This window comes from Lynx canadensis, chromosome C2, assembly GCF_007474595.2.
Source record: "Lynx canadensis isolate LIC74 chromosome C2, mLynCan4.pri.v2, whole genome shotgun sequence".
Taxonomy (NCBI): Eukaryota; Metazoa; Chordata; class Mammalia; order Carnivora; family Felidae; genus Lynx; species Lynx canadensis.
In genome coordinates, this window is record NC_044311.2 from 67320211 (window position 1) to 67344186 (window position 23976).

Genomic DNA, 23976 nt, shown 5'->3' on the forward strand with positions numbered 1-23976 from the left:
TACACTGACCTGGATGTAATAATAAATGTATATTTATTTATGTTTGCAACTGACTTTATTTTTTAACAAGGTAAATACTTTATAAATTATCTAATTAAAAAAATTGAGTAGTCATTAATTTTTGTTTTGTGATTTAGTTTTCCTGGGCAGGAAAAAGTTTCTCAACTTAGTTATAGGTTATATTCATTTTTGATACCTGGCTGAGTAGAGTTCATTTTCTAAATGTAATTTAACTTTTGATCCATCCCTTTATTGTTTTAAAGATTTCTGCTACAAATTCCTATATATGCTATACATTTGCCTTCCCTTTATTAAATAGCTGTTCTTGAGTATATAATGTGAGCTTCAACAGATGTTTTGTTCAGTTACTGACTTTTGGAGGTAAGTATTCTATTTTTAAATTTACTGTTTAGGGGAAAAAAAACCTATGGAAGCTTTGAGATTATTTCTAGTTGTGAAGAGAGACTATTTAGGGATGACATTTGCACCTGAGAGTTGCTGCAGAAATGGGTTCATCTAGTTAACCTTTATCCAAATTGCCATCTTCTACGTTATCCTATGAAACAACTGGAGAAGGAGAAAATGTTAATAAGGAAGCTTTTCAGGATTAATTTTTTTTTTCATTTTCAGAAAGTGAAGTGTTTGCCACTTTCCATGTTAAATAAGGTTCCTTGCTTGGCAACATAGGCTTTGCTGCAGTAATTGTGTGCTCGCAGCAAATACTTGATGGTGGAGAAGACAAGTGCAAAAAGCAATTTTTGCAACAGCCAACCAGAACAGCCTGTTCTGTTCCCAATAAATTAATGGATTTAACCTTGCAGCTGTAGCAGTGTTATTATGCAAATATACTCTGAGTATTATGAAAGCCAACTGATTCTCTATAGAGAAAGTTGTTTCTTTCTTCCTCAGAATTCTGAGTGACTAGATAATTGACACATTGTGTAACCATGTTAAGTGAAGAAAAAAATATTTTCAGTAAATCTACTGAGTTTTATTTTATGTTCCAATGTTTTCAGCAATTTACTGAGGCTTTTACTTAGAACAATATTATTTAGCCCAGTAAATTCAAGTGTCCACAGACAACCTCCTAGAAAAGGGAAGGAAGGAAAAATATTATGTGACTCTTTGTGTTATGTTTTTAATCCAGGCAGAAATTAAAATTTCCTTTAATGTTATTCAAGTGTAATGGTCTGATTGTACTGAATATCTTCGAAGCAATATATTTGCATTCTGATCCATGATAGACTAGAGAACGGTGCACTAATTATTTGATCAAGTTGATAGCCACTTTGGTTTTTAAAGCTGATCTTAGATTTATACCACATATAAAACACTTACAGTTGAAAGTTCACACTTGGTAATTGACCAAATGTGAAGATCACTCAAAGGACTCTTCACTAGATTGAAGTTCCATGGCTAATGCAATCTTTGATTTAAAAATATTTAAAAAGAGAAAGTATAAGAGTGAGAGCATTGGTGGCTTCATTGTGGTAAGGCACCACAGCTGATGGGGAAAATGATGATCTTGGGAATCTGTTCAACCATTTTATATGAATAATATGCAATATATTATATTTTGGTTTGTTATAGCTGATACTCACCTTAGGTGAGTTTTATACTATTAGATCATATAAAATACATTTAAAAATTACTTGAAAGTGTTATGAAACCATTCTGTACATATTCAGATATTAGGGATTATAATAACTGCAGCTATATAGTTTTAAAGAACACTGCTTTGGAATCTGAAGTCCTAGATTTTTGTGCTTTGAGTTCTTTAACCTCTTAAAATAGCTTCATCTAAAAATAACAATGCCTTAGAATAGATTTAACTAAGAATAGATTTAAATATATTTAGAGGAGTCTTATAAACCTTAAGTCACAAGGTAAATATATTTATTCTTTAATGTGATTAGTCTATGCTTATGGTCTTTATATTTCAGTAAAACATTATAAACCACCATTTCATTCAAGTTAATAATTCTTGCTTTTGCATTCTAAACAAAATGTTTTGAAGTTAGTATCTGTTTATAAAGTTTTATCAAGTAAGTCATTACATAAGTATAAAAACTAACAATGATTCACATATGGTAACTATAACATTGCCATCACTTTTCAAAAACTCTTTGTCATGCACACCCTTTGTGCTACTTACCATCCATCCATTCTTTCCTGTATTTTTAGAATATCCTGAGTACTTTTGTATCCAATACTCAGCTTGTATTTATATAAATTCTTCTCCTTATCATATCTCTGTTTTCCCCTAGTCTCATGGTGACTCAATCCTGAATTTGGGTTTTTTTTTTATTACATTGCTTTTAATTTTTACAGTTTGACACATATGTTTATGTCCTTAAACAATATATAGTTTTCATGATTTTGGACTTCAAGATCATGTTGAATTTCCTCTCTTGGGATTTTTTTTTCCATTTAACATCATTTTGTCATTTGTATTATAATATTAATGTAATTATACATTACATACATATGTTGTGCATATTAATTATGTAATCAACTAATGTTCACCTCTGTATTATATTTCATCCTGTGATTATGCCATTGTAAGTTTCCTTTTTCTCCTGTCAATGACATTTGGTTTCTTTCGTTTCTTTTGTATTTCTAATATAGGCAGTGCTTCTATACAGCTGGTTCTCATTATTCATAGTAGTTATGTTTTATAAAGTTGATTAGAACACAGAATTAGCCAATACTACATCATTGACCCCAGAGGAAATACAGGGATAAGTTCCTGGGAGCCTCTGGTCACAACATTTTCCTCAATCAATACATAAACTTGTTTTATGTGTGTTTCTATTTAAAGACACCTTATGTAATATATATTGTTGATTCATTGACATTGAACTCATGGTCAGCAACACTATAACTCATGACTGAATGAACCTTATCCAACACATGGATTTTCTCCATGAGACACAACACAGCTTTTTGCATTTAGTAACACGAGACAGCACTTCAGTAGTACACTGGGGGCCATTAGAGACAGCAAAATCATACACGAAGAGCACAAAATGCAAGAAAAAAATGTGCCACTCAATAGGCTACAGGAAGGACACTTGTTTATAGTATGAGAGGGTCTCTTTGTTTAACCTCAGGTGGGAATGTATACCTAAGATGATGTAAATTTTTCACTACTCTGTGCATGTATACATCTTCCGATGGAAACAGAAGCATATTAAGTTACAAATAAATTTTAGAGAATAGGTGAATCCACAAATAAAGAATTCACGAAGAGAATAGACAGTATGTATGTATTTTACTGAAGTGCTTATCAAACACCAACATAATAAAATTCAGATTTCTGGTGCAACCCCCCCCCCCCCCCCCCCCCCCCCCCCCGAGATTTTGATTTAGTAGGTCTGGTGTATGTAGGGCCTGAGAATTTGCATTTCTAACTAGGTTTTGGGTGATGCTGATAATGCTAATTCATGGAATTCACTTTGCAAAGCTCTTTCTTATTAGATCGATATAACAATTCTCTAAGGCATATACCTTCCTGGAGTTGCCAGCTCAAAAATCTAAGCACTTTGTATTTACCTTCAACTTTAGTTGCAGGATGACATTTTTTTTCCAGATTGGTTGTACAAATTTACATTGTATATCAGTAGTATTGTGATTATTCCTTGTTATTACCAGTATTGGATATTATCAGACTTTTTATATTTTGCCAGTCATTTGATTTTATTTGTATTTCTATAATCACTGATAAAGTTGAGCATCTTTTATGTTTATTTGCCTTAATACATATTGTATAAACTACCTGTACAATTCTTCTACACATTTGCCGGTGGGTTGTTGGTGGGCTGACTCATGTGAGTGCATGCATGTTTGGAATAATTCTATCTTGTTGGTGGATTTCACTTTTTGTATACATTAACATTCAGAAAACTTAATTTTGTCAGATATCCTTTAATTTCACAGACAATATGATACGTATTGTATAAGAAGTGCACAATAGTTTTGTAGTACAATTTCATTAGTTTTACAGTACAATTTCAAAGTGTATACAAACTGGAATACAGAGATTAAACACTGGTGTATGGATGGCATTATTGAGCTTTGGATAAACTGCATACAAAACTTGCAATTCAAGTATTAGCCAATCTGGAAACTACTTCTCATAATATAAAGATGATACTTTGTGATGCAAAATATTTTTTTTACTAAACTATATAAACATTTAAAATAATCAAGAACTCAACTTTAGAATTTATAAAGATTAGCTATAAAAATATATTGGCAGTCACTTTTCTTATAAATGTACCATTTATAAGAGCCTGAGACTCTTATAAGAGACTGAGCCTGGGTGGCTCAGTCGGTTAAGCATTCAACTTTGGCTCAGGTCATGATCTCCTGGTTTGTGGGTTTGAGCCCCACATTGGGCTCTGTGCTGACAGCTCAGACCCTGGAGCTTGCTTCGCATTCTGTGTCTCCCACCCTCTCGGTGCTTCCCCTGCTCATGCTCTGTCTCTATCTCAAAAATAAATAAACATTAAATTAAAAAAAATAACCATACTATTTTAGAATCTGATAAACCTTACATTAAATTGATTATAAAATCCTCTTGGAAAACTTTGGTATGCATCCTCAGAAGGTTTTTTAAAAATGCTCTAGGGGTGCCTGGGTGGCTCAGTCGGTTGAGCGTCCGACTTTGGCTCAGGTCATGATCTCGCGGTCCGTGAGTTTGAGCCCTGTGTGGGGCTCTGTGCTGACAGCTCAGAGCCTAGAGCCTGCTTCAGATTCTCTCTCCCTCTCTCTGCCCCTCCCCCACTCACGCTCTGTTTCTCCTTTCCTATCAAAAATAAATAAACTTAAAAAAAAAATTTAAATGCTCTAATATCAGGGCACCTGGGTGGCTCAGTCAGTTAAGCATTGGACTTCAGCTCAAGTAATGATCTCACAGTTTGTGAGTTTGAACCCCTGTCACGCTCTGTGTTGACAGCTCAGAGCCTGGAGCCTTCTTCAGATTCTGTATCTCCCTCTCTCTCTCTCTCTCCCTACTTGCACTCTGTCTCTCTCTCTCTCTCTCTTTCAAAAATAAATAAACATTTAAAAAATTAAAAAAAATACTCTAATATCATTTCAAGAGCCTGTAAACATTCCATTCTATTAAAGCACAACCGAATAGGTAATGTATATTCAACTGCATACAGAATATAGAATCAAAAAACAATTTATTATATATTTGTAGAAAATCTCAATTACCAGAGTAACCAAAAACAAACCACTTAAAAGTATCAAACTTTTAAATAGAAAAGTATCAAACATTTAAACAGAAGTTCTCTTTCCATTCTGATAAAAAATGTTACAAAATCACCCTACTCCATTCATATATCTTAGATGCCTTTGAGGACAAAACCTCAAAAATAGTTAAACACAAGTCTCAAAACCCGTCTCAAGTCCAAGAAACAAACTTAAAAAAAAACATTTCAACAATCTGACAATAGAACAAGTATACATAATCAGAACACATCATTTATATATTTATTTATATATTAGCTTTTCTATTTGTAATTTAGAATTATTGGCAGAAATAAAACATATAAACACACACAATTGAAAAATGTAAACTTTAGGAAATGGTAAGAAATGCAAACCTATAAGGTAAACTGATTTATTTTAAAAATCCATTTACCAAATTTCATCTTCTCTGTCATTTTTGGATTATTGTCATTTAGGAAATTCAAACTGGTGAAAGCTCACTTCTTGAGTGGGTTTCATTTTTCCAGAGCTTCCAGCTATGTCAGTGACTTCCTTGAGCTCATTTTCTATTTTATCTTCTATCACCAGATCTCTTGCATAAGATATTTATCTTTGAATTGCAAAAGCCTAAATAAAATGCTTCATTTTTGGCCTTTTAATTTATAAACCTCCTCTAAAAAGAAAAGAAATCCCATATAAATTTTAGGAAGTCTGCAAAAATATTTTCTTTCTTAATCAAATACCTTTATGGGAATAAAGATCCTTCAAAGTTTTTAACTCTTCTATTAGAGTTTTATTTTGATTTTCCAAGACTGCAACCCGATTTTCCAGGCATTTCACATATTCTTTCTTCTTTCTGAGACATTCTTGCGCAGCTTCTCTGTTTTTCATTGACCTATTTCTCTTTTCAGTTGGGGGTCATCTGTCTTAGTTGTCTGAGATATAAGTGTCACAGGAAATATCATTACCACAGGTTGTGGCAGCGAAATAGCTGAAGGGGTGGTACAGATCTGATATGTGTGCATATCTCCTGATGCAGTTTGTACAACCACCTGGTTGCTAGGCACAAGTATTTGCTGTCCATCGGAGGTCTGTGCATGCTGGAGAATTGTTGTCCCTTGCTGAGTACTGACTGAATTTGTCATGGTTAATGTCTGAAGTCCCTATACTCCATCTGTGCCTGAACTGGCCAGTTGTAAGTCTCCCTTTGGGGCAATGGCAATGTACTGTCCACTGCTAGTTTGATAGATGGGAGTTGGGACAGACATAGAAGTGACAGCAGAAACTCCAGGGTTTTCTCTGTCTTCTGTTCTGCCCCATGTATCTTCAGAAGATAAACCTTTCAAAATTTTTCTGCAAGATGCACACCATGCTAGGATCCCGCAGGCTTTCCGTGAAGAGCCTATACTGTCTGATGAGTCTTGAGACTCCTCACTTTCTGATAAAGATGATACCATTGCACCTGTGGTGGGTGAACTGTCATTCATAACAATGAAAAAATATATAAAACACTTAAAAATAAATTTCACAAAAAAGTCCCAGAATCCCAAACTTCACTTTATGGCATTATTAAAGGATAGAAAATAATATGAATAATTGTAGCTGCTTGCTAATGAAGATATTCTGTGATCCTAAATGGAATGACTTAACACTTAAAATCCATCCCAAATTACAGTGGTGAGACATGATCCCATTTTTCGGAGCTTAAGGCATGGGAGGAAACAATGGACTGTTCACATTGGTTACTTGAAGGTGGTTGATTAGAAGGGATAGGGAAGTGCTGCTTAATGTTTTACACAACTCTGTGTTGCATTGGTTCAATTAACTTTTCACTTTTGTTAGAGTAGCAATTTTTGTGTGGGCTTTGGATGTGCACAGACTCTATCTTCTCCATGTTTACTCTTTATTTAATAGCAACATTTTCTTGGGAAAGTCATTTTTACCTATCTGTGCCTCAATTTCTGCCTCTTTAAAGTGAGGTTAATAATGGTTATTACCAGGGGTGCCTGGCTGGCTCAGTTGGTTAAACATCCCACTCTTGGTTTTGGCTCAGGTCATAATCTCAAGGTTTGGTGAGTTTGAGCCTCGCTTTAGGCTCTGTACTCCCACTGCTTGGGATTTTCTGTCTCCCTCTCTCTCTGCCTCTCCTCCATTCGTGCTGTCTCTCTCTCAAAATAAATAAATAAATACATACATACATACATACATACATACATACAATACAATAAATACAATAAGTAAATAAACTTAAAAAAATCAGTCTGTAGGGTGCCTGGATGGCTAAGTCAGTTAAGCATCTGACTTTGACTCAGGTCATCAGCATTGGTTGAGCTCGAGCCCCACTTCAGGTGAGCATGAGCCCCACTTTGAGGTGAGCCACGCATCTCTCTCTCTCCCTCTCTCTCTACCCCTTGCTTACTTACACCTTCTCTCTTTCTCAAAAAAAAAAAAAATAAAGGTTTAGCAGAGTGTACACTCTTAGCAAGTGGAAACTATTCTGTCTCTGATATAAGGGGCCTTATTCTGATAGTGCTTCTCCTCCGATCTGTTCATGTGTAATAATAGCTCCCTGCTCCGACCCCAGACAGCTATGGTGTAGAGGAAAGGACATCAGATCTAAATACATGGAGCACTGAACTTAGTAAGTTTGAATACTATAGGATTGGTACAATACTGCATAAATAATGCTTTACATTTTTTTCATAATTTTTTATTATAGGCAGCCTGACAAATTTACATCTGTGGTAGCTTATAAAATTGCTAAACCAGTCAAGCTGTTAGAATTGAAATTTTGCTATCTCTTGACTTACATGGGTACCTGTTTTGTTAACTTATATAAAACATATGGACACTGGATTATTATTTGACTTTGTAATATTGATAATGTGTTTTTACTCATTTTCAAAACATCTCATTCTTTTCTTTTCTTTTTTTCTTAAGTGAGTTCTACACCCATTGTGGGGCTTGAACTCACAACCCTGAGAGCAAGAATTGCCTGACAGGTTAGGCTGAGTCAGCCAGGTGCCTCCAATATATCTCATTCTAGAAGCACATTAAAAATATAGAGTAACCAGATATTTTCTACTGAAGGATATTTTTAAAAGTTAGTTAATGATTAAAAACCACTTCATGCCAATTTCTTTTACAGTTTTCAAAGTGTTATGAAACTTGTTTTTGTTCCCAGTAGATTTAAATATACTTTGATTGCATCATCTGCAATGTATATTTAGCCTTAAAGTTAATTTCCCATTTAAAAGCACCTCAATTTGAAAGAAAATATGTTTCCTTTTTTAATTCAAGCTCCCAAATGCTTGATAAAATCATGGCTTTTGAGTCTTCATTGGTAACTACCACTTGTGAGGATCTTTTGCCCTGTGCTTTGTGTGAATCTCCAGGCATGTTCCAGTGTCTCTTATCACAGTGACACTCCCATTAAGAAGGGTACTATGTTAAGTGTATTTTTCTTGATTTTGTTTGCTTTGACAGTTGTCAGAAGACAAATATTTCAGAAAAGACTCTTGATTTTTCCCAAAGTGTTATAGTTTTACAGTTTACCTGACACTAGGAAGAAATGTGTCATTATTATAGCTCATTTTCCTTATTTTATTTTAAATTTTGAAGTCCCAACTTAACTGACAATGTCTGCTTTTGGATATTTTGAGCCATGTTCAAAATTGCTGTCCTAAAGACTTAAAATACACACAATGATGTGTTACTTAGAAAATAATGGGGTGCCTGGGTGGCTTAGTCAGTTGAGCCATCTGATTTGATTTTGGTTCAGGTCATCATCTTATAGTCATGAGATTGAGCCCGGATAGATGCTTAGCATGGAGCCTGCTTAATTTTCTCTCTCTTTCCTGCTTCCTCTACTGCCCCCCATCCTCTCCTGCACTCAGTCTGTCTCTAAAAAAATAAAGAAAATAATATAATAACATGAATTTTGGTCATGAGATTTAAAAACAAAGGATGTGATAAGTAGTACAAGTAAATTAGTCATTCACTGAAAAACTATTTTTAAAATGCAAAGACTTGGTGCTGTAATTACACTAGTGATGAAAAATAAACATAAGGCCCATAAGCCTACCTTTGTATAGCTTACATTCTAATGGGAATTCTAATATTGATCAGGTAAAATCACACATATACACAGGAAGGGATAAGACTCCTCTAATAACCCAAAAGGTGGGTAGGCTTAACTGAGAAGAGGAAAGTGTATTCCAGGCAAAAGGGAATGGAATAACTAGGAGGGACTGGGGGAGTGCTGAGAGAATTGGCTTTTGAGACACAGGCTGAATGATCTTGCAGAAAATGAAAACAGAATCAAGCAGAACCTTTGGGACAAAGGACTTGATGATTGTTAGATTAGATTCCTTCTTGTCAGTAGCTATCTACAACAGTTAATCATTATCAAGGGTTTCTGTGTATAACACATACAAACATCCACATCTTCCTGTGTATAAGACATTTAAAATAAACATTTAAAATTATGCTGATGATTGGGGCACCTGGGTAGCTCAGTCCATTAAGCATCCAATTCTTGATTTTGGCTCAGCTCATGATCTCATGGTTCATAAGATTGAGACCCGCCCTATGTCAGGCTCTGCGCTGACAACATGGAGCCTGTTTGGGCTTCTCTGTCTCCCTCTCCCTCTGCCCTCTCCTGCTCCCACTTTCTCTCTCTCAAAATAATTAAATAAACTTAAATAAATAAATAAAATTATGCTGATGATTCAGAAGGGCATAATTACTTTATGAGCTGTAAATTTAGACATCCTTGAATTCATTCCTTTTTTCCTGAGAGAAACCTGAAAAAGTTTTAGCTGACTAGTTCAAGAGGAACCTGTTTTTATATTAAAATTTTAACTGTCTATCCATAGTATCAACAATATCATTATACTTTGGTTATCATAGAACATTAAATTAACCTCCCTTATTTTTAAATTAATGACTAATTTAAAATTTAAATATTGCCTATAATTTTCATGGCTCGTAAAGAAATACTTGATATCTAACCAACTTGCATTTGAATAGGCTCTTCTGTTACTGAATACAAGAATTCCATGCATGGTAGGAGCAGGACTTATCAGTCATTGGGGCTTGCTTCTGGTAGAGATACATAAAAATATTTTTATACATCATGCATTATTCCTCAGTTCCTTCTAAAAATGGCTCATCTATTGTTTTTATTATTAGATGTAGATGTTTCAGTTATAAAATTGAAGACAATTATTATGTTCATAATTGAGTCTCTTGTGTGAGGGTATATACCATTTAAATATCTTGGCGTCAGCTTATTGATTTTGTTCAGGGTCAAAATTAGAAGCACCATCAATAATCTCAATACAGCATAATGTGCACGGTACAAAGTTTAAATATTTAGTCACTGAGTTGACTCTTACAATGTCAAGGGGAAAACACAGTTAATAGGATAATAAGTACCTAAAGTGATACTAAAGAAGAACTAAGTGTGTCTAAGTCAGATTATTTGTTTCTCATATGATGAGCAGACATGAGAAATCATTTTTTATCTTAAAATTTATGTTTTATCATTGTTAAAAACAAATACAAAGCAAATACTAAATGTTGAGCACTTCATATATTTTACTAGTTATGGCATGTCTACTTGGTGTTAGATTCAGAGAGAAGCCCACACGTCCACTAAATAAAAAATTCAAGAGAAATGGAAATTCAACCAGAGGTGAGAGTACTAAAATTGCACCTATTACAACCACCTTATTTTGTCTAATGTTAGTGTGCTTTATTTCAAAATTGTACATAAGAAAAATAGGGTAAATTAAGGAAAATAACTAAATTGTAAAAGTACCAAATATTATACAAACTTGATTTCCCAAATGCAGTTATTGTACATACATACATACATACATATATACATACATACTTACTTACGTAGAGAGAGAGAGCAAGAGTGAGAGCATCCACAAGGGAGCTTGCTTCTGGTAGAGATACATATAGATGTATGTGTGCATGTAATTAAATGTATTTCTAGCATTTTTCAGTCATTTAGTGTTTATTGAACTTTACCCTGGTAATATAAAAGAGAAGAATTAGAAGAATATAAGTAACTTTTATAAAAGAAAATGTTAGTTCAACGTGACAATTTTAGTTTTGTCCTAATACGAGAGACTAATATTCATCATACCATGCTTTAAAGTGAAAATGAGAATTTTTTTTTTTCTCAAAAGCTATAAAGTGTTCAACAGCTTGGGCTGTTTAAAATAGCTTAGGTTTTTAGGGTTATATTAGGGAGAGTTTTTAAAGAAACATTTGTATTTCAATTTTTAATTTAATGATTAGGTTTCAATGCTTTACATTTAGGGGATATATAGGCTTCAGTTTTCTCTCATGTGCAGGTACTTATTAAAAGAGGTTTGTTGTTTCATCCAGTTAATTTGCATGTTAAAATCACACACTCTTCTTATACATAAACTTCTTTTGTATATACTAGATTTACATTTTTCTAAGATCCTGAAATTAATAATAGGATTGTTATAGAACCTTTGTATGTCATGTGTTTAGAATTTGGAGATTCAGATGGAGTAACTAATAAATAATTAACCTTTACTTGATCAATAGAAATTATAGATTAATTAAGCACATCTGAATGAGAAATTGTTCCTTATATGATTTTATTTACCATTTTATAGAAAATCAAGGAAATGAATTATCTGTTTAAATAATTTAATGGAATCACATCTTAATATTTGCCAGTCATTTTTGGATGCACAATGCCTTAAAGTTCTGCCATAAAGTTAGTCATAATGAATACAATTGAATTTCTCTAAAATACTTAGACTTTACAGCTATTCTCAATATCCTCACCTAGATTAGTTTTTTTCTATAATTTTTAAAATGTAACTATACATAGTGTTTCAGTTATCTACTTTTCTAAGACTAATATGGCAACTTATTGAAGAGACTATCTTTCATGAATGTGTTCCATAATTTGTAGATGGTACCTATGCATATGGCAGTTATATGTTTATTAAATATGTGGTTCTTTTAAAACTTAAAACCCATTCCTATGGGGTGCCTGGGTGGCTCAGTCGGCTAAGCCACCGACTTGGGCTCAGGTCATGATCTTGCAGTCTGTGAGTTCGAGCCCCGCGTCGGGCTCTGTGATGACAGCTCAGAGCCTGGAGCCTGTTTCAGATTCTGTGTCTCCCTCTCTCTGACCCTCCCCCGTTCATGCTCTGTCTCTCTCTCTGTCTCAAAAATAAATAAATGTTAAAAAAAATTAAAACTTAAAACCCATTCCTGTTCAAAATTCTTAGAAGAGTATGGAAGTTTATTTCCTTATCTTTGTAAGGAACCTGAGTCAAACCAAGAAGCTATATCATTAACAGTGAGATATTAGGTGAACTCCCATTAAAGTTATAGAAAAAGGAGACAAGGGTTTTCTCATCACCTGACCACTATGATAAAGTGAATCTTAGGGGGAAAAAAGTATTTTGCGTCTGGATTGTTACTCTTAGTTAAAAATATATTTTCTAAAAAATAATAAAATAAAATAAAATAAATAAAATAAAATAAAATAATAAAATAAAATAAAATAAAATAAAATGTTTTCTTACTCTGTAAATGGTTACTAGAGATAATATTTTATGGGGCAAAAAATTTTGGAGTTTGGATCCAGCACTAACTGACTGCTTACTTACACTTGTTCAAAACATGTTATCTTCAGACTCTCTGTAAACTGGTTATGTCAAAACTGACAAAAATCTGTCATGGAGTTGTTACAAGAACACCCTGAGGATAATAGATATGAAAAACTTTATGAGTGGTAGGACAGTACTAGATTTGGTATTATAATTAATAGTGAAAACAATAAGCACAATATTTAATTCATTTTTATGAACCTGTTTTATTCCCCCTTCATGAACTGTACATTCTACTTGTCAATATTATTTAGTATTCTCTCTAAACGTGATGCACTTTCTACCTGTTTTGCACTGACATTTTTGTTAGTCTTTTCCCTATACTTGGACTGCCCTTTTTCTATATCTGTTCATTAAAGGAGTCCTCAGCTTTCAAGATCCACAAGAATACCAATTGTTCCATGCTAGTCTTGAAATTCACTACTATTACCTCCTTTACTACTTGGAGAAATGGGAAATGGAGAAACCTTTTTTACCTGTCATGAAGATTCTCCCATTCTTATCAATTCAGCCTCTGATTCTCTTGCCTCACCAGAGTTGTCAGGTAGCTTGTTAGACATGCAGAATCCCAGGCCATACTCCAGACTAAGATTCCTGGGAGATTCTTATGCATATTACAGATTGAGAAACACTGCCTTAATTAATTATAAACTCCTTGGGGGGGAGGACATGATGAAGGGAGAGCTTCTCTCTCTTGTCGTAGTATGCTCTATAAGGCTATCTGTTATCCAGTGATTTGGAGATAATAGGTGTTCAGTAAATGAGTGTTGAGTTGAATTTTATTTGTAATATTTTGAAGTCAGAAAATCCAGTGTCAGAAAACTCATTTTTTTGGAAAAGGATGTTCTAAAGTCAGAACAAGAAGAAAGCTATTCATTATTGATGCTACTCACATCAACTAATCAATATTTCTTGGTCATCAACTACTGTACTTTTTCATGCATAAGATATTAGTATGGATCCTTGATCTTATAAAAAAATCTTCAGTCTGACCTTCACCTTCAAAGAATTCATTTAGGTAGCTGAATCAAAATGTGGTTTCTTTGTCATCTCTGTAAATATTTAATATATGCTATTGGAAGTCATGACAGAACTTTAAGGCATTGTGCATCCAAAAATGACTGGTAAATATTGAGATGTGATTCCATTAAATTATTTAAACAGATAATTCATTTCCTTGATTTTCTATAAAATGGTGAATAAAATCACATAAGGAACAATTTCTCATTTATAATTAAAGCAAGGTGATTTTATACTGTAGGAAACTTTATTTTCCAGTGTGTGATTTTAAATTGTGATTTTTCCCTTACATACCTTAATTTCTAAGATTTTTCTCTCTAGAATTCCATCAAAAATTTAAAAAGGTTTTGAGTGCCATTAAATCACATTCACCTGCCTGTATACACTAATTGCTGTGAATTAAATTTAGCACATCCCTAATTGCAGGTGGTTTCTTTCCGTTGCATAGAAAGTTGCAAGTCTGCCTCTCTCTGCTATCAGCTGATATGTGCTTAGGGAACAGAAACTAATTTTAACATTAGCCCAAGCAAAATGTAATTAGGACAGCTAATCTGCTGAAAAATACCCCCAGTAAAAATCTTTTTTATGTAATGCCATTTTAATGGAAATGACATTTTTATGAAATGCAAGTGACAAAGACTTGAATGATGCCTGTGAGCCTTTTATTTAATTTTATGTGTTGTGTAATTTGTTAATAAAGGGAGACCAGAAGCACTCTCAACATTCTGGATATGGAAAAGATTTTAAAGTAGAATTCTTAATGTGAATGTTCAATTTTACTTAAAATAACATTTTAAAATAACAAACTTGCATCTTAATAGATACTGTAAAAAGGTAGTGTGTGTGCGTATGTGTGTGCATGCCCGTGTGCACAATGACAGCCATAAGTAGAAAGTCTTTGGTAATTATGTCATATTTCTCATCACTGAGCCTCTCCATCAATGTAGATGATTGAAACTGACTTTGCTTGTGTGACTTCCCCTTCATTTTTTTAAACAGATATTCTGAATTTAGGATTTCGGTATTAAAGGAAATCTAAAGGGATTAATAATTCTCTTTAAAATAACTATGATTACTACCAGAATTTGTAAGTTCTTCATTTATGTTTGGAACTGTATTAAGTGTTTTAGGTTTTGCTTGTTTGATTCTTTAACAGCCATGTGAGAATTATATTCATTTCATAGATCGTGAGATTAAGCTCAGGGATATTAAGACACAACTAGTAAATGGATCAGTTGGGATTTGATTCTCTATTAACCTCAAGCCAATTTTAGTATTCTTAACCAATAGGCTCTAGTGCCTCAATAAAAATACTTATTTCTTAATGTTATACTACAAACCGTAATGACAGAGTAACATGTCCACATGTCACCATTTTTCTCTTGAATTGTTTCTGAAATGAGGTTTAGCCTTTAATTTTGGTGTCACTACAGTGTGACATGTGATATAGTTACATATATGTTCTTCAAAATCCAAAATTATTAAATGTTCAAAACCTGTGAAATATATGAAACACAGCTGTGTTTTTCACCTACAGACTTGTGTTTATGTGAGACCTAGTCATTGTCTAACTAAATGGTCCTTAAAGGCAGTGCTAATAACTTACCAATTCTTTGCCAAAACGTAGGTTCTTTTTGAAATGATTCTCCTTTCTAAATTTAAGAGTTTTTCTTCATTTTGCTGACCCAGGCTGATTTTACCTTTTGACTTTAATTTGAATGTGAGAGAAGTTATAATCTGAGTTTTGATGCTATTATAACCTTTTTTGGAGATGAAATCATTTTGATTAAAGCATTCAGCACTTCATTTTCCTGAGTTAAATAGAAAATTAGTATTGACAAAATTAGGCGTGTGAATCATGCCCTGCCACTTACCATGTGCATCTAGTAGGGCGACTGTTTCCAAACAGCACGGAAGCACAGTAAAACTCATAGGAGGGCCACAGAGGAGCATCACAGGATATTTTAACTTTTCAGGGAAGACACAAAGATACTGGACATCCGTTAGACATCTTTTGCTCATTGTGCAAGCCACTAGCTCAAGAAGTTCATCATTTAAACAATAGATTGTACTGTATTCCTTTCAATAATATCATATATTTACAAAGCTGGATTTTATAAGTTTGCTCGATAAAAGCAGTTACTGAGTGAATAGCAATATGATCTAGGAAATGAGAGAGGCTGTGTCCACTGTGATTTAAGAAGCGTTATGACCAACAGGAACACAAATCCCATTAGTTAAGTAATTGCAGTTATTTCAGAATGAACTTAAAAAAATATTAAAGGTATGTGTTTTTTAAATAGCTAAAATTATTAGATGAAAATACTAAGTAGGTTGGATCTAACTATTTCAGAACTGTTACTTATTTCATATGTATATGGTTATGAATGAAATAAACTATAATGAATAATTTACATGACATACAATTTCTCATTTAAGGTAATACAATTCAGTAGTTTTAGCATATTCACAGATTTGTGCAACCAATACCAAAATTTATTTTCAGACTTTCATTATCCCCTCTCAAAAAAGAAGCACCATATCCAAGACCAGTCATTCCTCATTCTTCCCAGCCTCCAGCCTGAGGCAATTACTAATCTATTTTCTCTCTATAGATTTGCCTATTCTGAACATCTCATCTAAGTGGAATCATACAATATGGTGTTTGTGACTAGCTTCTTTACTTAGCATAATGTTTAATAGGTTCATCCATGTAGCATGTATTTTTCATTATTTTTCATTTTTGAATAATAATCTATTAGGTACACTTAATTTATTCATTCAACATCTGATAGGCATTGGGTTATTTCCACTTTTTGGCTGTTAGGAATAAAGCTGCTGTGGACATTTGTATACCAGTTTTTGTGTGAACATATGTTTTCATTTCTCTGGAATATATGGCTAGGAGTGGAATTACTGAGTCATAACTTTGTTTAATCATTTGAGGAAATGCCAAACTGTTTTCTAAAATGCAGCGTTTTGTATTCTCACCACCAATATATCAGGGTTCCAATTTTTCTACATCCTGCACAAGATTTATTATATATTTTTTGATTATAGCCATCACGGTGGATGTGAAGTTGTCGCTCATAATGGGTAATGCTCTTTTACTGTGATTATTGGTAGTTTGTGTATATTTGGAAACATATCTATTTAGATCCTTTGACCATTTGTTATTTATCTTTTTACTGAGTTGTAAGAGGTTTAGATACTTACATATTGTCTCAATACAAGTCCCTTATTAGACATGTGATTTACAGATATTTTCTCCTGTTAGATGTCTTTTCATCTTCTAGATAGTATCCATTGAAGCCAGAAATTTTTGAATTTTAATGAAGCCAATTATCTAGTTTTTCTTTTGGTATCATATTTAGAATTTTCTTACACTATTGAGTTGTCTTGGCTCCCTTATCAAAAATCAACTGACTAAAATCTAGGGTTTGCTTCCGTACTTGCAATTTTATCCCATTGATCTATATGTTTATCTTTATGCCAGGACTATGCAGTCTTGATATATAATGTCTGTAGTGTTGTAGTAAGTTTTGAGATTAGAAATGTGGATACTCCACTCTTGCTTTTCTTCAAGATTTTGACTATTCCTTTGAATTTTCATGTGAATTTAGGATCAGCTTATTAATTTGAACAAAATAGTCAGCTGGGATTTTGATAGGGATTACATTGTATCTGGAAATCAATTTAAGGAGTAATGACATTTTAATAATATTATGAGTTTCTATTTATGAATATGAGATGCCTTTCTATTTAGATCTATAATTTCTTTCAGGTTTTTTTTTTGTATTTTTCACAGAAGAAGATTTTACTAGTTTTATTAAATTTATTCCTAGATATTGTATTAATTTTGATTCTATTGTAAATGTAATTGTTTTCTTAATTCTGATTTTGGATTTTTCACTGCTAACATATAGAAATATTACTGATTTTTGTATTGATTTTTATATACTACATCTTTGAACTAATTTATTATATTTTTACTGTGGTAAGAACACTTTACATGTGATTTACTCTCAACAAATTTTTTATGTGTATAATAATGTTGTATAGATCTCTAGTACTTAATAATTTTGCAAAATCAAAACTTTATACACATTGAATAATAGCTCAACATTTTGCCTTATCCCAGCCCCTGGAGACCACTGTTCTACTCTGTGATTCTATGTGTTTGAATATTTCAGATACCTCATGTAAGTGGAATCATGCAATATGTTTCCTTTAGGGACTGGCTTATTTCATTTAGACTACTGTCCTCAAGGCTCAGGATTTCCAGCTTTTTCTTACGACTGAATATTCCATCTTGTATATATACACATTTTCTTTATCCATTTCTTGGTTGATGGATATTTAGTTATTTCCTATCTTGTCTATTATGAATAATGCTGTAATGAACGTGGGAATGCAAATATCTCTTCAAGATACTGATTTCAATTCTTTTGGGTAAATACCCTGAAGTGATATTTCTGGGTCATATAGTATTTGTGTTTTTAATTTTTTGAGGGGCCTCCATACTGTTTTCCACAGTGGCAGTACCATTTTACATCCCCACCAACATTGAACAAGGGTTCTATTTACTCCACATCCTCACCAACACTTGTTATCTTTTTTTTTTTAATGTTATTTACTTTTGAGACAGAGAGAGACAGAGCGTGAACGGGGGAGGGTCAGAGAGAGGGAGACACAGAATCTGAAACAGGCTCCAGGCTCTGAACTGTCAGCACAGAGCCCAGTGCGGGGCTCGAACTCACGGACCGCGAGATCATGACCTGAGCTGAAGTTGGCCGCTTAACCGACTGAGCCACCGAGGCGCCCCTGACTGATCATATTTCTATTGGTGAAAAGCTCTAGGCTCCAGATATTTATCCTTTATCTCAGTAGTGCTTGCATTCAGGTCACATTTTTGGAATTACACTAAACAGAGAGTGGTACTCTTTATGCACACACAGAATTTCACTAACAGTGGTACTCTTTACGCATACACAGATCCATCCACACAAAATTGCTTACAGTGAAATTAGTTTTTGATAATTACTTAAATAATTTTTTAATGTTTACATTTGAAAGAGGAACAGAGAGACACAGTGCATAACAGGGAAGGGGAAGAGAGGTGGAGACAGAATCTGAAACAGGCTCCAGGCTCTGAGCTGTCAGCACAGAACCTGACGTGGGCCTTGAACTCACGGATCGCGAGATCATGACCTGAGCCGAAGTCGGCCGCTTAACTGACTGAGCTTGTTATCTTTTAAAAAATAATAGCCATCCTAATAGGATGAGGTGATATCTCATTATGGTTTTGATTTGCATTTCCCTGATAATCAGTGATACTGAGTAGTCAATGCAATCCTTATCAAAATCCCAATGGCTTTGCTTTTCTTTTCTTTTCTTTTCTTTTCTTTTCTTTTCTTTTCTTTTCTTTTCTTTTCTCTTTTCTTTCTTTCTTTCTTTCTTTCTTTCTTTCTTTCTTTCTTTCTTTCTTTCTTTCTTTCTTTCTTTCTTTCTTTCTACAGAGATAGAAAAAAATCCAAAAATTCATATGCAACCACAAAAGACTACCAATAGCCACACAATCTTGAGAAAAAAATAAACCTGGAAGCATCACACTTCCTGATAAAAAAAATGTATCACAAAGCTATAGTAATTAAAACAGTATGATGTTGGCCTAAAGACAGACATATAGACCAATGGAACAGAATATACAGCCTCTGTTTAAACCCTTGAATGTATGGCCAGCTGATCTTCAACAATGGTTCCAAGAATACACACTGGGGAAAGAATAGTCTCTTCTATAATTGCTGTTGGGAAAAATGGGATATCCAAATGCCAAAGAATTAAGTTAGATTTTTAACTTACACAAAAATCAACATAAAATGAATTAAAGACTTTAAGGCCTAAAATTATAAAACTTTATAAAGAAAACATAAGGGAAAAGCTCATTACATTGGTCTTGGCAATGATTTCTTGGATATGACACCAAAGGCAAGGCAACAAAAGAAAAAAAATAAACAAGTGGGACTATATCAAAGGTTTTGCAGAGCAAAAAAACAAAACAAAAACAAAAACCAAAAAACAAAACAAAAAAACCAGAGTGAACCTATAAAAGGCAACCTATAAAATGGGAGAAAATATTTGCTAACTATGTATCTTGTAAGAGGTTAATATCTAAAATGCATTAGGGACTCCTTCAATTCAATAGCAACAAAACAAAACAAAACAAAAAACAAATAACCTGATTAAATGAAATGAGCAAAGGACTAGAATAGACATTTTCCCAAACGCAACATACAAATGGCCAACAGATACTTAGTTTGCTCTTCTACCAAGATCTTGAAGTGGCAGTTTAGGTTAGTTATTTACAATCTTTCCTTTTTGTTAATATAGGTTATGTTTATAAATTTCCATCTAAGTACTGCTCTAGCTACATCCCATAAGTTTTAGTATTTTAAGTCTTCATTTTTATTTATCTCAAGCTATTTTCTAACTTCCTTGTGATTTTTTTTCTTCATACTGTTGCTTATTTTGGAGAGTGTTGTTTGATTTCCACACATTTGTGAATTTTCCAAGTTTTTTTGTGTTACTGATTTCTATTTTCATTCCATTGTGGTTGGAGAACACACTTTAAATGGTTTTAATCATTTAAATTTATTGAAACTTGTTTTATGTGCTAGCATATGGTCAGTCCTAGAGAAATTTCTTTATGCATTTGAGAAGAATGTGTATTTTGCTGTTTGGTGTAGTATTTTATAGGTGTATTAGGTTAGTTGTCATTCAGATCTTCTGTGTTTTTGTTGAACATCTGCCTAGTTTTGTACATTATATAATGTAGAGTATCAAAGTTTCTGAATATTGTTGTTGAATTGTCTATTTCTTCATCCTGACAGTTTTTTTTTAAGTTTCTTTTAAAGTTTATTTATGTTGCGGGGGTGGGAGAGGGGCAGAGAGCGAGGGAGAGAGGATCCCTCTGCTGGCAGCCCAAAGCCTGATGCAGGGCTGGATCCCACCAATTGTTTGACCTGAGCCGAAATCAAGAATCAGACGCTGACAAGACTAAGCCACCTAGATGCCCCCTTTATCCTGTCAGTTTTTAATTCATATTTTGGGGACTCTGTTTTGAGGCACATATATATTTTTTATATTGCCATATCTTGATAGTTTGACTCTTTCATTAATATAAAATGTGCCTCTGGGGGGCACCTGGGTGGCTCAGTTGGTTAAGCGTCTGACTTCGGCTCAATTCATGATCTCATGGTTTGTGAGTTCGAGTCCGGTGTCCGGCTCTCTGCTGACAGCTCAGAGCCTTGAGCCTGCTTTGAGTTCTGTGTCTCCCTCTCTCTCTGCTGCTTCCCCACTCATGCTTTGTCTCTCTTCCTATCTCAAAAAAAAAAAACCCCAAAACATTAAAAATATATATATAATGTACCTCTTTGTAGTAAAATTTCTGTTTTAAAATCTATACTGTCTGATATTAGTATAGCCACTGCAGATTTCTTATGATTGTTGTTTGTATTATGCATGTATATTTTCCATTCTTTTTTTCTCAATTTGTATCTTTAAATATAAAGTGTGGCTTTTGTAGGCATTACATTGTTGGATCTTGTTTTATCAGTCTCATAGTTTCTTCCTAAGATTAGATTTTAAATCCATTCACATTAATATTTTTGATAGTTTTTGATATAGTTGGATTTACATCTGCCCTTTGATTTTATGTATCTTTTGTGGATTTTTTCTTCCTCTAGTCCTCCTTTACTTCAATCTTTTGCATTAGGTAAATATTTTCTGATATAACATTTTAATTTTTAAGTGAGTTTTAAATTGTATTTTTGAAGTTATTTTCTTGGTGGTTTCTCTATAACTTACCATATTCATTTTATTTTATTATAATCTACTCCAGATGTTTATTTAATTTGGTGAGATATAGAAACATTGCTCTTTTATAGCTGTCTTTCCTCTCTTGCATCTTATTCTGCTATTGTTATAGATATTACATCTATATATTTTACACATTCAACTGTATATTGTTAAAATTGTTACTTTATGTAATTTAGTAACTTTTAGAGAAAGAGAAAGGATAGCAAATGTTTATTTATGGCATGTGTTATCTTAACCTTCTTATTTAAAATTTTTGATCTTATTTGTTTCTACGGATTCAAGTACCATCTGGTGACTTTCCATGGGATGGCAGTAGATTCAGTGGGCTCTCTTTGTCTTTTTCATCAATCTCTGCCTCTGTTCGTATTGTACCCACCTGTTATGTTCCAGTAATTTCAGGCATACTTTTTGTGGCTGGTCTCTGAGGTTGTTCTGATCTTGAAGGAGCTATTCTTTTTTTTTTTAATTTTTTTTTTCAACGTTTATTTATTTTTGGGACAGAGACAGACAGAGCATGAACGGGGGAGGGGCAGAGAGAGAGGGAGACACAGAATCGGAAACAGGCTCCAGGCTCTGAGCCATCAGCCCAGAGCCTGACGCGGGGCTCGAACTCACGGAGCGTGAGATCGTGACCTGGCTGAAGTCGGACGCTTAACCGACAGCGCCACCCAGGCGCCCCTTGAAGGAGCTATTCTTAATGGTCACGTTTCTTTTTTCTTTTTAATAAACTATTTGGCCTATGGTTTAGCTTGTTGCTGTCTTGAAGCTACCAGCCTTCTCTGAATTGCTTGCCACTAAATATCCTTTGTTTTGAGAGCACTCTTAGGCTTGAACTTCCCCACATTGTGTTCAAAATAAAGTCAGTTATCTTGGGAGAGCTTTAGATCTTTCTGTTCTTAGGCTTTCCCTTTTTCCCCCAGGTAAAATTCTCTGAACATATACTCAAGAACTGGCCATTTTGCCTGCTTCTCTTGGAATGTTTTTCCTGCTTTATAAGCAGGATGCTGTGTGGGATAGTACTCTTCCATCTTCCTGCCTTGCCCTTGCTAGCATGGAGCTTCGCCCTACAAGTGAGCTGGATCAAGGGCTATTGAGTTTCCAGTATTCTTGGCTTGCTGTGCCTGTCATAAAAATCTGTGTTAGAAGTGGAGGCTGGGTGGAAAAAGTGAATCCTTACCTTCTTGGCCACACTTGCCTGGAATTTAGTCTCTGTAACACAGAGCAGGAGGAAAGTGAGAAATGCTGGTGGCTGGGCTCTCCTGTAGAGTTACCATAGACCTTTGCTGAGAGTTGGAGGGAGAGGGAGCCTTGTCTTCATGGTTCCATCCACTTGCAGTGGAACTTTCATCACATGAGATGGGGAGAGGGAAGGGATTAAGTAGGTCATGGTTCAATTACAAGACTCTTGACATTTGCAGTGAGATTTGGTAGACTTTCTTAAATAATTATTTCCTTTTCTCCTGTACAACCTTAAGACAGTTTCCGTAATCGTTAATGATTTTTTTTTTTGTTGTGTTTTGTTTTGTTTTGTAATTTTTATCTGTTATTGTTGTCCCAATGGAGTGAATTTCTGAGGAGCTCCTCATGTGGCCATTCTGGGAGTTGTCTGTTATCTATGTCTTTTAGTCTAGGGGTACCATAGAAAAACTGCTGAGGTGCTCAAGTACTATGAACAGAGAGAGTTTGGAAGCCTTTATACTAGGACAAGTTACTAATCTTATCCATATCTCTAAATTTACATCTTTAAAGATAATGACATACATCTCAAACAAAGGTTTTAGGATTAAATGAAATACATTTATGAATGTTCCTGACGTATAAGAAAGAAATAACAAATTTGACTATTTTTTATTTATATTTCATGTATATACTTTACATACACACACATAAAAAATGATGTGTAAGTGCTTTAATTATAATTATAGCTTTTAAATATATTTTTCTTACTTTGTTCCATTTTCTTCCCTAATTCAATCTAAAAAAGTGTCATTGGTGTGGAGTATCCTATTTGTAGACACAGATGAACTTATGCTTTTCATGAAATTCAACATATAGATTATAGTAGCAGCCAGTATAGGAATAAATGACAATCAATGCCTCTTGAATTCTTTTAAGTCTATGATCAAAGTGGAGGCCTACATTTATGATATCTTTTGGAGATTAAGACCCCATAGGGAATAAT

General features: G+C 33.8%; 1 pseudogene; it reads right to left on the reverse strand.

Annotated features, from left to right (window-relative positions):
* Positions 1-5955: 5955 nt before the first annotated feature.
* LOC115522855 lies at positions 5956-6677 on the reverse strand (annotated as a pseudogene).
* Positions 6678-23976: the final 17299 nt, after the last annotated feature.